The sequence below is a fragment of the Tenrec ecaudatus genome, chromosome 12, assembly GCF_050624435.1.
Source record: "Tenrec ecaudatus isolate mTenEca1 chromosome 12, mTenEca1.hap1, whole genome shotgun sequence".
NCBI classification, from domain to species: Eukaryota; Metazoa; Chordata; class Mammalia; order Afrosoricida; family Tenrecidae; genus Tenrec; species Tenrec ecaudatus.
Genome location: NC_134541.1, coordinates 76,823,515 through 76,834,790, shown reverse-complemented (window position 1 = coordinate 76,834,790; position 11,276 = coordinate 76,823,515). Strand labels below are relative to the sequence as shown.

The window sequence follows — 11,276 nt, the reverse complement described above, 5'->3', positions numbered from 1 at the left end:
TTAAGATGTTGGCTAAAATAATGACACTATCAATTAGTAGTTGTGTTAGTCGAGTTGACTAGAGAAACAAATCCAGAGGCATTTGTAAATGTGTAATACAGAACTTTATGTCAAACATAATTGTATATTAAGAAAACATCCCAGCCCAGTCCAGATCAAGTCCATAAGTCGATATTAGCCCATGTGTCTGATATCAGTCTATAAAGTCCTCTTCAGACTCATGCAACACATGCAATGACCACAAATGAAGGAAGATCACAGGCCAGTAGGTGGGAAGTCTTGTAGATCCAGTGGCAGTGGAAGCTTCTCAACATTGGTGTGAGTCTCCATGTGACTCCTCCAAATCCAGGGCTCTGACTTCATCAGCATAGCTCCATGCGGCTTGTCAATAGGAATGTGAAGTAGAGACTGTGTGTCTGGCTGCCAGTGAGCTATTTATCTCTGTCATGTCTCCAAATGAGGTCATCAAACTGCAACCTGATTGACAGGCTCAATTTCACCCCTTCCTCAAGTTGACAGATTATGCAACTGCCACAGTAGGGTTATGTCTTGGGCTGCTAACTACAAAGTCAACAGTTCCAACCGTTCGAAGCCACTAGCCAGCTCCACAGGGGAAGGATGGCTCTCTACTCCTGTGAAGATTTCCAGGCTCATAGACTCACAGGGGAAGTTCTATCCTGCCCTACAGGGTCACGATGAGTCAGTATTGACTTGATAGCAGTAGAAATGATGCCCCAGGGAGATGATTGATAATGTTGTCTAACATTAAACAATAATGATGTCTCTAAGGTGAACCAGAGACACATATAAACCATCGTTGCATGAGTGGATTTCGCACTTATTTCTAGTCCCAATCAAAGAATTATTCATTCTTATGGCATGGCCCTGCTCAATGCTAACCCTCATGAAGAGATTGCTGACGATATGGGTGGTACAGCAAAGTGGGGTGAAGAAACTAGATGGTGCCTGGCTATCTGAAAGAATAGTGTCTGGGGTCTGAAAGGCTTGTTTTCAAACAAGCAGCCATCTAAGTGAACTAAGTCCACATGGAAGAAGCACGCCAGCCTGTGTGATCCAAGGATTATAATAAGAATCCAAGTCTTAAGCAGGGAATGGCACCAGAGCGTAAGTTGTGAGCACCGGCTTTGCAGGAGGCTGTGGAGGACAGGAAAGCCCAAAACTCTTTGGCAGAGTGAACACGTGGATTAAATCGCCAGTCAATCCTGTCCAATCACAGCTGAAGGATGGGAATGGCCTCGTTGTAGAGAGATAACATTGTAAAGTCCATTATTGCAGATGTAGTTAGGTTAAAACACAATATTTTATCACCTGATCTCCCTGTTGACTCATTTTAAAACCGTTTCAATTAAAAAACCGTGAAGAAGAAATACTTTTGGAGTAAGACCCTGGTGAATCCCCTCAGACCATGAACCAGGGACGTGAATACTGTTATCATGCAGAATGCATTGGAAAGTGGAGTGTCGCTGATGCAGTTTAAAATTGTTTCTTTTTTATTATTGTTATTTTTAATTCAACAAGCATTTATCTAATACCTCCTCTGGGCTGAGTCTTGTTTCTGTATCTGGGACACATCAGAGAGCTTGCAGCAGTTTGGTGTTCATGACCACATCTGCTGGCAACTGAGACCTGGGCAGGTCTGCACCTCTCCCTCCTTCAGCTGCCCATGGGGGAAATAAGCAGGCCTGGCACACACATAGGTGACGTGCTGGGTGTCCTGCAGTGTCAAATGGACACCCCACCCAGACAGGAGATAGGGCTGGAAGTTGATTTTTGATAAAGAAAGCATTCGGCAGGCAGGTCGCAGGTGTGGGAGGGGTTGGGGGCTGGGGGAGGGGGCTGGGCTGGCCACACAAACTGCTGCTGCTTGGTGACCGCCTTGCTGGCAAGGTCCTCTGCCTTCTTCTGGGAAGCTGCCCTTGGCATCTCCTTTGCCTTTTCTGTGGCTTCCTTGGCGGTTTCAACAAGCGTCTTGGAAGGGGCCTCACCTGGCAGCTTGGCCAGGATGTACTCAAAGCTTTTCATCGTCTTGGTCACATTGCCTTTAGACCAAATTCCTGGATAGCTCTGGAGACGCCAAACACGTTGGAGGAGACCCAGGGTTCTCAGTGGCTTTCTGCACAGTTGGCGTTTACACAGGAAACAGCCCTCTTATATCACCGTGCGAAGGTGGTCATGGTCTGATTCTGTGGGTCCACAGTGGAGTTCTGCAGGATGTACTCCGAGTGAGCGGCATTAACAGAGAACAGTCGCTCAGCCCAGCGTTGCATGCTGCTGGTCAGGAGTCGCCTGGATGGAAGCTTCTGGTCGGGGTCACTTCCCAGTGTGCTACATGCTTGCTGCAGGGCTTTGGGTCCCACTGCCAGAAGGCAGCGCACACCTGATCCCAGGAACTCCTGGGCAGGCTCTGGCCCAGGAACTTCTTCAACACAGTACCCAGGGCATCAGGGATGCACGCGGAGGTTGGGCTCCGGCTGGCCCCACGCCCGCCAGGTTCACAGCCATCTACCGCAACCCCGCACCCAACTCGCCGCACCAGGCATGATGTCGCACAAGCAGTTAATGAAAATTTAGCACCCTATCATTTGGTCTCCCTTCTGATCCGCTTAAATTTGTTCTCATTCGTAATATTTTCTGGTTTCTTTTCAATTGACGGTTTTGTCTATTTTACTTTGTTACTTTCGTTAGTTTGCATTTACTTGTTTTTTTTTTAACGTTTTTCTGTATATAAAATCCAGGGTAGGTAATTCCATAGAGACAGCATTGGTGGTTCCTTGGGGGTATGGCAGGACTCCGTAAGGTGACCAGCCGTCCTGCTTTTGGCGGGACAGTCCCGATTTTTAACAATTGTCCCGCGTCCCGCGGTATTTTAAAAAAGTCCCAATTTTTGGAAAGAATGCACGACAAGCTAGGGAGCGGCGGGAGATAGGGAAGGTGATATACCGTAATACATAACGCCATTCAAACAGCTGCTGATTTGCTGCCCGTAGATGTGGAAATGTCGTTATTAAAATATATTCTTATTTCTATATATACACTGTGCGCGTTGAAATGCTTAAAGAATTTTGTGAAACTACGGAAGTAGAATATCAGAAAATACTTGGATACAGTAAAACGCGCTGGTTAGCTCTTTCGCCAGCTGTCAAAAGAATTTTGAAAATATACGATCCTTTGAAATCCTACTTTCAATCACAGGATAAACGTCCTAGAATTTTAGAAGAGTATTTTGAAAAAGTATCTTCAAAAATCTGGCTAGACTTTGTACACAATCAAGCAGCTCTTTTTCAAAATGTTATAAGACTTATTGAAGGTGACAAAATTTCAGTAATCGAAGTAGCAAATGAAGTTAATCATTTAAAATTCCAGTGTCAAGAGCAGTTAGAAAATAATTTTCTTCCGTTAACTATCCGTAATAGTATAAGCCAGCTAGAAGAACAAGGTGCAATAAATTGTGCAGATGTCATGAATCACGTTAAAAAGTTCTATAGTAACTGCATAGATTATTTAGAAGAGTGGACGGAACGTTACAATGATATTGAACATTTCATTGGGTTACATTAAAACAAGAACTTAAGAGGAATGATGTGCAAGAACTTAAGTGGAATGATGATCATTCGATCATATTACTCAAAATTTCCCATATATTAATATTTCCAAAATGATATTTTAATGAGGTATCCTTATTAAAATATATATTGATAAGGAAAAGGTTCAATCTTGGGCATGAGCAAAAATCACAATAGAGAACAAATGGTTAGAAATATTTCATTTTGAAACAAACCATGTTCCATACAATAATACACTAAACATTGTGGAATACGCACTGTCCTTACCAAGAACTAATGCTGCGACTGAACATGTTTTTTCTACAGTAAATAAAGTGTGGACATCAGAAAAATCACAATTAAGTGTTGAGACTTTGAAAACCATTTTATGTGTGAAATATAATTTAACAAATTATTGTGAAAATTTTCATGACCTTTTAAACAATGACAGCAATCTACTAAAAAAATCACTCAAATGAAAAGTATGCCAAAGAATAAAATAATACTATACATAATTTTAATGTATTGTATTTGTAAATAGTACTTATATTGAAATTTTATAAATATATTACAATACTATTTTTGCATTCTATGAAAATTTTTGTTGCTCCATATAGACCAAATTTTTAATCAAGAACCACCCCCACTCCCCATCAATGGTGTCCCGCTTTAGCTTTACCAATGTTAAAATCTGGTCACCTTAGGCAGGAGGTATTGCAGGGAAATGGGAAGCTAAGAATGTGTAAGAATAAAAAAATGTTCTAAAACGGATTGTGGTGATGATTGTACTCTTTTTTATGCAATTGAACTATTGAATTGCATAATATATGGCTTGCATGCCAATAAAACTGTTGAGGGTAAAAATGGTAGTGGCAAAGTAGCTACAATAGCACAGGCCACAAAATCAGGAAACCAGAAGGAGAAGGTGCAGTGGGTTTCCCAGCTCACAGAGCAAGAAATCTGAGTGCTTTGGAGGCTTACTAGGAGAGTGAGATTCCTTTGACCACTTACTGGCTGAGTTAAGCAAGCTTTGAAATTTGGGCTCAAGACTGAAGAGAAGAGTGCCTGTGAGCATGACTGAGAAGAGATGGCCATGATGGAAGAATTGTATGCTGAGAGTTCCTGATCCTAAATCTGTTACTTCCTTAAAGTTGTTGTCGAGTTGGATCTGACCCATAGGGAACCTATGTACAACAGGATGAAATACTGCCCAGTTGTCCACCAACCTCATCATTGTTCCCATACTTGAGCCTATTGTTGCAGCCACTGTTTCAATCCATCTCCTTTAGGGTCTCCCTCTCTTTCACTGCCGCTCTATTTTACCAAGTATGATGTCTTTCCCAGGGACTGATCTCTTCTAACACCATGTCCAAAGTACATAAGATGAAACTTGGTCATCCCTGTCTCTAAGGAGCACTCTGACCATACTTCCTCCAAGGAAGATTTGTTTATCCTTTTGGCAGTCCATGGTACTTTCAATATTATTCTCCAGCACCACAGTTGATTCTTTGATTCCTTCAGAGTGTGAAAGAGATAGTTGTGCCAGAATTAGTAAAAATGTTGGAGAGCAGAGGCAATTCTGACTTCCCCCTCATAAAAGTCAGCCTTGGGTTGTTGATTTTGATTATCTGCCTCCCTTTTGAAGTGAGAAGAGGGTAGGTGCCACTCCCACACCATTTAACAGCTTGTGAATCTCTACCCTATTTCGATCGCTTGTCTACTTTCTACCTTATTGCTGTTAGCTTCCATCGAGGCAGCACGGACTCACATGACCCCATACCCAATGCAACACAATGCTACCCGAGTCTGAACCATCCCGATGATGGTTTGAAGACGAAACAATGTTCCGTTGGGAAGCAGAGGGAGAAGTGGCTGGTTTTGGGCAGTAGGCCTCCAAGCCTTTTCTCTTAGTTTCTCTTAGTCTAGAAGCTCTGCTGAAACCGATTCAGCGTCAGAGCAACAAAAAGTTTCCACTGACAAAGAGAGGCTTCTGTACATGAGGTGCATTGACTGAGATTATACATAGTTTAAACTTTTTATTGTGGTAAAAAACATATGATAAGTATTTTAAATTCCAATTATTTTATATTTAATGACATTAATTATGTTCATTGTATCATATCACCACTGTTTTTTAAAGTACCTTGAATTATATAGTCACTGTATAAAATTAATGTTTTCATTTTAGAAAATTTAGAAACATAACTGAGATAAAAAATAAAGACCATGCATGATCTCACAGACTAGAGAAAAATAATTGGTAAGTGTGATATATTTCTATGATGTTCTTTCTATGCAAATGTTTCTGAGCAAAAAACAGGATCCACCTGTTGTTTTCTGTTTTTTTTTCATTCAACAATATGTGGTAAACATCTTGCTGTGAACATCATAGAATATTAGAGAAAGAACCTATGCCTTGATCATGGTCACATAAGATGCTCAACATTTTATAAAAATTAGAGCCCAGTATCGTGCTCAGTCTTCATTTGGGTTTCAGTAATTCTTCTCAGTTACATTGCCTTTGATTAAACCCTACAAGGCCTCTTACACCCTCCTCACCACTGATTTTGGATCAATGTTGTTCCCTTGTCCCTGGGTTTGTTAACACCCACTTCCTTTCCCCCATCTCTTCTCTCTCTCCAATGCCCCCCAGAATCATCTGTCCCATTGTTTTCTCCTCCAGATTGTTTATCCCACCTATTTTATCTATATAGACCTGAACAGATAATAATATGCACAAAAACAAGACAGAGCAAAACAAAGCAACAAAAGAAACAAGACAACAACAACACACCAATGACAAAATTAAGAAAAGCCTGTAAATAGTTCAAGGTCTGTTTTCTGGTTCAAGGAGTGTTTTCTGATCAAGTCTGATGGGCTGAGTGATAGTGGGACAAGAGGAAAATAAAAGGAAATAGAGGAAAGAACTAGGAGGCAAAGGGCATTTATAGAGGTCTAAATACAGAAATGTACATATGTAAATATACGATGATGGGAAAATAAATCTATGTGCATATATTTACAGGTTTAGTATTAAGGTAGCAGATGACATTGGGCTTCCACTCAAGTACTCCCTCAATGCAAGAACATTTTGTTCTATTGAACTGGCATTCCATGATGCTCACCTTTCTGACATGATCACTGAAGACAAAGCCGGTGCATAAGCAAATGGTGAAGAAAGCTGATGGTGCCCGACTATCAAAAAGATATAGCATCTGGGGTCTTAAAAGCTTGAAGGTAAACAAATGGCCATCTAGCTCATAAGCAACAAAGCCCACATGGAAGAAACACACCAGCCTGTGTGATCATGAGGTATCGCAGGGATCGGGTATCAGGCATCAAAGAACAAAAAAATCATATCATTGTGAGAGGGAGTGCGGAGTGGGGACCCAAGGCCCATCTGTAGGCAACTGGACATCCCCTTATAGAAGGATTGCAGGGGGGAGACCAGCCAGTCAGGATACAGTGTAACAACGATGAGAGATACAATTTTCCTCTAGTTCTTAAATGCTTCCTCAATGCTCCCCTCCCCCACGCCCCCACTATCATGATCCAAATTCTACCTTACAAATCCAACTAGACGAGAGCATGTACACTGGTACAGATAGGAACTGGAAACACAGGGAATCCAGGACAGATGATCCCTTCAGGACCAGTGGTGAGAGTGGTGACACGGAGGGTGGAGGGAAGGTGGGGTAGAAAAGAGGAACCGATTGCAAGGATCTACATATAACCCTCTCCCCTGCAGGACGGACAACAGAAAAGTGGGTGAAGGGAGATGTTGGACAGTGTAAGACATGACAAAATAATAATAATTTTTAAATTATCAAGGGTTCATGGGGGGTGGTCTGGAAGGGAGGTGAAAAAAATAAGGAGCTGATGCCAAGGGCTCAAGTAGAAAGCAAGTGTTTTGAGAATGATGATGTATAGATATGCTTGACATAATGGATGGATGTATGGATAGTGATAAGATTTGTATGAACCCCAAATACAATTATTTTTTTATTTTTTTATAAATCATTTTATTAGGGGCTCATACAAGTCTTATCACAATCCATCCATACATCAATTATGTAAAGCACATCTGTACATTCATTGCCCTCATCATTCTCAAAACATTTGCTCTCCACTAAAGCCTTTGGCATCAGGTAATAAAATTATTTTTTAAAAATTAGAGCAGTGGATATTGTTCCTTCCCACAGTCTACCCCTTCTTCTCCTTATCAGAAGAGACAGGAACCCACTGTTCAGACCATTTTCAGCCACTGAATGTCTGTCCACAGTCCATAACAGTCCACCCTCATGCCTGTATATGTACTTGTAAACTGGTGCAGCACCACCATCCTCTGCTCATCACAGCCGAGGATATTGATAGAGTTGAGTTGGTGGAGACACAAGAAGGGCTGGAGATGTCAGGGCTACCTTTAAGGGGAAGAGGAAGGACACGATGGAGGCATCATTGGAGGCATGGTTCCGATGGCTCAATGTTGTAGATGCACTGACCCTTGCAGTAAGTGACTTGGTAATCAGGAGGGGAGATTCTCCAGTTCCTCCAGCCAATAGTCTGAAAACCATACAGCAGGGGTAGCTCTGGCAGCTCATAGGCCTCGGGGGAAGTGTTTCCCTCTGTGATTGCCAAAGGTGGCCAACAGTGGCATCTGAGGGTAGCTCCCATGGAGGCAGATTATCTTGTTCTGCAGGTGGCTGTAGAAGATGGTGCTTTCCACTGAGTACTGGCCTGGCCCTACATCATCCACACCTCACCTCTTCCTTCGAGAGAGGAAGTAGCCACAAACACAACATGACCAGGAACCAGCATGTTACTGCCTCTCCAATGCTGACCCCAGCAACAACTGTAAGCAATGGCACTTGTGTACCAGGCACCAGTTGATGTGTTGTACTTGTCTTATTCATTTACTGTCCCAAGAATGGTACTAATATTTACCCCACTTTGGGGAAAAGGAAATGAAGTTTAGGGAAGATGCATAGGTTAAACAAGTCAAGAGGAGGCAAGTGGCAGAGCTAAGATCTGAACCCAGGCAGTATGGCTTTAGCACCCAGGTTCTTAATCCATACAAAGTACTGCCTCCAAATGACCTTGCTGTGTTTCTGTTTCCTCACTTGTGAAATGTCAACACCACCACCTACTTGGCAGGGTTGGGGTTCTGATATTATTAGAGGAGGGATATGAAGGACACGGCCCATGATCTGTGGCCTAGTAGCATTACAAGGCTGCTGCTTAGACAAATGATCCTGTTTATCTCCATCTAGACTCCTACCCTCACCATATATACCTGGTGCTCGGTACCTTCTCTGTTTATCCAGAGCTCTGAGGAGCTCTCTCCAGACAGACTCAAGGCTCTTCCTGGCTCAGGGTGAGTATGGAATTACTTCACCAGTGAGCCGAGTGGGGTAGTTTGGAGGGGGGAATGGAGAGGGGGGAGGAGGAGGTGCTCCGTGTCCTGCCTAGTGGTTGGTGTATATGACCAACAAGGAGCGTCTGCTACCTTTCCCAGTCTCCTTGTGGACAGTTTCACCATTACTGCATGTCAGTGATTTGCCCGCATTCTTGGTGGCCATCGCCAGAAAACTGCCAGTCATCCCCTGCTCTAGATCAAGGCAGCCACCTGGGAACCTCGTCTGAGTGCTAGGGTTCAAACCAGAAGAAGTTAAATAAGATGTCCCTAAACTTTACTGCCAGGACTCAAACTTGGGCTCAGGAAGCTATTAACAGGGTATTCTTTTTGAAACTCAGTTTCCCCATCTGTAAAACAGTGATGACAGAGACATAAACCGCATAGGTTTTCTGAGAGCATTAATGAGGCCATGTAATACGGACGTCACCCTTCCTAACCCAAGCCAACTTACCCTCAGGTCGGCTGTGGACCGGGGGGCCCTTGGAGCGCAGTCAGGCCTAGTGTAACCCGGCGCCGCGCTTTCCTTGATCCTTCATTCTCACCACGATGGCCTCTGGACCATCCGGGTTCCGTACTGACTGAGTGCTTTCTTTAGAAATCACCTTGATCTCTAATCCAGATTTTATGTTGAAGTGACACTAGCATAACACAGCATCCTTGTCTTCACGAGGATAAAGATAACAATAAACACATAATAAAAATGAGACCCAGTGGCAATGAGCGCACTGGGAACCTGATTTCTAAATACCGTTCCCCACTAAAATAGGATTTATGCTTGCAAAATTTATGTAGGTTTGGCATTGTTGCAGAAAGGTTTTTTAAAGAGAAAGAAAACCAAAAAACAAGGCTTCTCAAAGGAATGGATAATTTCAAACATGGCAGGAAACGTGCTCAATGAGCCTGAACATCTTTCTGGGCCACACGATGAGGATGGGGCAACAACAACAAATGGTGAGGACATGTCAAAAGGTCATAAGAAAGCTTTAAGTAGACCCTGACTAAGTCGGGAAACCTTTGAGCGTCCAAGTTAATTATGGTACTAATGAATTATAATCTATTGGGGGAAAATTCCATGGGTTTATCCTGGAAATAAATAAGAAAGAAGGTAGAAATATGTCTTTCCTTACGTCTGCCAATAGTAAAGTTAGAAGGAATAATAAAGGTAGAAAATCACTTGGCAACAAACAGTGAAAACCAATTCAGACAAAATCATTAATAAAGGCTAAACCCAGTGGGTGAGAGTTTGATGAGAAATGTAATATTTATATAATCTCAAATGTCTGTCCCCATAAATTACTTACAAAGTGGAAGGGGGAAAGACTAACTTATGATGGAGAAGCTTGGCAAAGCACACCTTATTCAGGTAATCAAAGTCAGTACCACCAACAAAGAGATAAGCCCACATCATGTGCCTCTTAATACAGTGTACACCATTATGTCTGTTAAAATTATTGAACCTAATCCAAACCACAAAGAAATATTTGACAAACCCAAATTGAGGGCCAGTCTATTTTTCCACAGAGAGGCTATTGTTTTATTCACTTAGGGAATATTATATTTAAATGAGACTGACACATTGAATTGAATGCATTTTACTTTTATCCTGTTAAGCACAACTATTTTACTTTTTCCTTATTTTAAGAATTATATGTGACTAAAGAGTTGTGTAAAGATGTCAAGTTGACAAGGGGTGGTCTGTGGTAGTTACATGATTTCATGTCACCTTGATTAAGAGTGAAGGGGTGGAGTCTAGCTTGTCAATCAGGTCACAGCCTGGTGATTCCTCTTTGTGGGTGTGGCCTTCTCATGAGGATTTTGGGACTTCCTCTCTTCCTCCCTGGAGGCAGGACACACTCTCTGCTTCACATTCCTGTTGACAACCTACATGGGACCACACTGATGGCAGCCACTGCCCTGGAGATGTGCTTACTGCCACTAGACGCACAGGACTTTCCACCCACCTGGCTGTGATCTTCCTAAATTCAGCATAATTGCATGTGCTGCATGAGTCTGAAGAGGAATGCATGAGCCAATAATGAGCTAATATCAAACTTATGGACTTGATCTGGACTGGGGTGGGATGTTTTATTGATGCATACTTACTTCTTGATATAAAGTTCTCCCTTACATATATATGAGTATCTCTGGATTTGTTTCTCTAGTTAACCTGGACTAACACAGAGTTCATGAAGTTCAAGACAGAGCTGTCCAAGGTTAAAGGAGACCATAAAACTGTGAAGACTGAAAGCAGTACATTACAGTCCTAATATGGATTGTATGTTGCATTATAGAATCAT

At 42.3% G+C, this 11,276-nt stretch overlaps 1 pseudogene; it reads right to left on the bottom strand.

Moving 5' to 3' along the window:
• Positions 1–1,743: 1,743 nt before the first annotated feature.
• Positions 1,744–9,142, bottom strand: LOC142422720 (PRELI domain-containing protein 1, mitochondrial pseudogene; annotated as a pseudogene).
• Positions 9,143–11,276: the final 2,134 nt, after the last annotated feature.